Below are 4,204 nucleotides of genomic sequence, written 5' to 3' on the forward strand. Positions count from 1 at the left end.
AATTTTCCAACTACTGGTCCCTCCTCTTTGCTCCCTATTTTTGCATTCCAGTCACCAGTAATGAGCAATACATCTTGATTGCATGTTTGATCGATGCCCACACTCCTTAGCAAGGCATGCCTTGCTCCTCAAACCCTATTTCCTTTTCCATCTCCCTGACCTGGGATCCTGGGATCTAGGCACCATTTGACTCAATAGTAGTAGTGTATTTAGAACATACACACACACCTCATTCATCCACATTCCCTTCCTTTCCACAACATGTTCTTTTTCTTGGGATGACCTTACCGCTCTGCCAAAAAGCCATTTAGCCTTCAAACTCATTGTAAATATCATGTTCTCTAGGGGGAGATTTCTCAGGCTGTCTCCTCTTCTCCCTAACCCCACCCAGCAGGGTTCATCATTCTGTGTCATCATGTGACACTTCACCATCTTTGACACACCCCTACTCACTCATTGTTATTGTTGTTAAGTGCCTTGGAGTAGAATAGGTTCCAATTCATAGTGACCTTGCTTGGGTTTCTGAGGAGCAGGGGGTGGGTTTGGACCACTGTCCTTGTGGTTTACAGTCCAGTGCTGATCGTACAGCACCACAACAAGAGCATTGTTGTTGTTGTTAAGTGCCATTGAGTCGTCCGACTCATAACTACCCTGTGTATGGTTTCCAAGGAGTGGTTGGTGGATTTGAACTGCCGACTTTGAGTTTCAAACAGACCTTGTGGTCTAGTACTTCATCCTACAATGCCACACCAGGACTCAATTTATTTACATGTCTGTCTTCCCCACTTGAAAGAAAGCAGGGGCAGTGCCATATATATGATGGAGTGGTGGGTAATAAGTGGGCAGTCATTAACTATTGAGAACAAAGAAGTCATTTTCTTTTTAATAAACAGAACACAATTTTATTCTTGATACCTTAGTCTGTCTAGGGAAGACAACTAATTTTGACTATTCTGAATTCAGAATAGCTCAATTCAGTGACTTTTTTTGGGAAGGGAAAACTTCAGCGTTTATCCCACTTTTTTTTTTTTTTTTTAAAGTTTTTATTGTGAATTATGTGATAGTTTACATGGGAGAACATTAACTTTACATTCATCCTATCTTACTTTGTTTCATTGCAATGATTACAATTCCCTGCATGCATCATCAAACAGCCAAAGGGTATACCCTGCAAGCCTGCCCCCTGGCCATCAACACACAGACCCTCTCTCTCCCTGAGTACAGAGTACCCAGTCACTCCATCTCTCCACGTCATCGTGTCTACCTCCATCTCTGGCGTCACTGCTTCTCTGGATAGGGTCCTGCACTCCATTCTTCTCCTTTGATGGTCCTGGACTGCAAGATCAGCCATTCCCCTCCTTTTGTTACAAAATGTCCACCTTTACATTTGCAACACTCTATCCCACATTTTTACAATCTAGTTCAAAGCTCAGTCATTTGAGTTGAGTGCTCAGTTTTTCCACTACCTGTTTGGCAGTTTGTCATACGGTGGGGGGCTAGTGTGTTGTTTCAATGCTGAAGCTATGCCAGCGGGTTCATCCATGGTGGACAGGTTTCAGTGGTGCTTCTAGAATAAGACAGACAAAAAAGAGAAAGGCCTGGAAATTGATTTCTGAAATAGACAACGAAAACCCTATAGAACACAACAGAATGTTGTTTGATATCGTGCTGGAAGATCTATGTTGGATCTTCTGTCATTAAGTTGGTTCAGACTCATAGCAATCCTGTATAGGGTTTCCGAGGCTGTAAATCTTTATGGCAGCAGAAAGCCTCATCTTTCCCTGAGGAGTGGCTATTGGGTTTAAACTGTCGACCTTGTAGTTAGTAGTCCAGTGCTTATCCCAGGGCACTCAAACTACACAGTGGCCACAGAATAGACTCAAGCATAGCAACGGTCTTGGACATGGCACAGTCTTGTTCTGTTGTCATGGGGACACTGTGAGTTGGAGGCTGTTGTCTCCCCCTTTTCTTCTCCTTGGAAGGCATCTGGACCTGGGAACAAGTAGAAGTTTATTTAAAGCCATAATAGTGAGGGCAGAGACTTCTGAATCATGTGGTCACCACCAAGCTAAAACTGTGCTGTCAGCCTTTAGTACCTCCTGATGTCCCTGGTCCCTGCAACTCACCGTATTTTAAGGGTCCCATTCTCTGTGAGATGTTTGTAATTAGAGCTGAGAGCTCTTAATGTTTTATTATCTAGATAAAGAATTGCCTTGTTTTAGGAAAGGTGTCAATCCGTGCTCCCTCATAAGAAAACCTTGTTGAATCAAGTAGCCACAACCTTGGGCACTGCCTCCTGTTCCCTAGTTAACTCTTCGCAAATTACAAACAAAATGCCAGGTTGAGATCTCAGTCTTTTAATCATGGTCTTTTTCTTCTTAAGCACAGGATGTCTCTGAGAACATGCTGAAAACTCTGAAAAGTTTCTCCAGAAAAATGCAAGGTGCATGTACAATATGCTGCCTGTGGTTCCAGGATAGTTAGTTATGTGCCCTGCTCAAATCATTAAGAACTGCTGATTTTCAATAGCATCTAGCAAACCCAAACCTGCAAATTGATGTCCAGGGTTAGTTTTTAAGATTAAGGAGTGAGTGAAAATTCACGTAGAATAAACGTTTTTTCTGACAAGAAAGTTAGTGAATCTGGTTTTACAATGTTTCAGTCATACACAATCTCAGGAATATACAATAAAGAATGCACACGCAGGATATAACCCTATAGTATTTCTAATTATAGAAATTATAGGAAAAAAAGGACATAAATGTATTGTTGGTAAGTGTCATCAAGTTGGTTCCAACTTATAGCCATAAGAATTATACTATAGGCTTTAGAGCATAGGGTTTCTGAGGAGCAGCTGATTAGTTTGAACCATCAACCTTGTGGTTCAAACCGACCATCTGGTCCTGCGTTTACCCTACAGCACCACACCAGGACTCCGAATAGGACGCCTAATAGGAGAAGGTTTACTGCACATAGAGTCCTGGTGTGGCACTGTGGGTTAATGCACCAGACTGCAAAGCCATTTGAACTGCAAGGTCGGTGGTTCAAACTCACCAGCTATTTCTCAGAAACCCTATATAGGATCACTGTGGTAGCGTAGTGGTTACGAATCGGGCTGCGAACTGCAAGGTCTGCAGTTTGAAACTCCCAGCTGCTCGGCGGGAGAAAGATGAGGCTTTCTGCTCCCGTAAAGATTAACAGCCTTGGAAACCCTGTGCAGGGTCGCTATGAGTCGGAACCGACTCCACGGCACATAAAAACAACAACATGGGTCAGAAACGACTCAACAGCACTTCACACAACAACAGCTGTGCATATAATGCATCTTGTTTCTACAAACATATGCAATGGCAATTCTACAAACTGCTGCTGGTTGGATTTTTAATGCCAGTTCTATACTTTAGGGGACAAGACCGCAAATTCAAACAAATTTAATAGCGATCCCTTTACTAAGCCCCAAGATCCCCCAACAAGATGGGTGAGCATAACAGTGGGCTCAAGTATAACAACAGTCATCAGGATGGCCCAGATTGGGGGTGTGGAGGGGTTGTGCTAAGGTCATCACGGAGTGTGGTTTTCTGTCCTGTGAAATCAAAACATTACTCTTCCACACAGACTTTCATACTGCGCTTGCACGGTCAAACAGATGCATTTTCAACCTCTTTTAGTAGGTTTTACCTAGTTCTTCTCTCAAGCTAACTTCTGCTAGCTTCTCATGTTTTCTCATTCCATGAAAGGGGGTTTGGTCATTCCTTAGCATTATCTGGAATGCAAGGAGCACCCCTCAAACCCCAGAGAAGCGGCCACATTTGTGAATGACTTATTTCACTTAGCACAATGTTTTCAAAGCTTATCCATGGTGTAGCATGTATAAGGGAGTCCTGGTGTGGTGCTATGGGTTAGTGCGCTGGACTGCAGTCATCTGAACTGCAAGGTCAGTAGTTCAAGCTCATCAGCTGCTCCTTGGAAACCCTATACAGGATCACTATGGGTCAGAACTGACTTGACGGCACTGAACAGCAACAGTAACAAGCATACATAAGAACATTTCTCTTTATTTCTGTTCTTTTTTTACCCTTGTAACAGCAACAATAACAAGGGTAGCTGGTAGGTTTGAACTGCCAACCTTGTGGTTCTCAGCCCAGTGCTGATCCTACAGCACCACATTGTTGTTGTTGTTAAGTGCCATCGAGTCGGTTCCGAC

The 4,204-nt window shown here is 43.2% G+C and overlaps 1 protein-coding gene across 1 annotated transcript in view; it reads left to right on the top strand.

Annotated features, from left to right (window-relative positions):
- LOC102822340 (myosin-IIIb-like) overlaps positions 1-4,204 on the top strand; it is a 77,651-nt gene that overhangs the window by 29,018 nt on the left and 44,429 nt on the right. The gene's annotated exons all lie outside the window — the stretch shown is intronic.

Source organism: Chrysochloris asiatica, unplaced genomic scaffold (assembly GCF_000296735.1).
Source record: "Chrysochloris asiatica unplaced genomic scaffold, ChrAsi1.0 scaffold00099, whole genome shotgun sequence".
NCBI lineage: Eukaryota > Metazoa > Chordata > Mammalia > Afrosoricida > Chrysochloridae > Chrysochloris > Chrysochloris asiatica.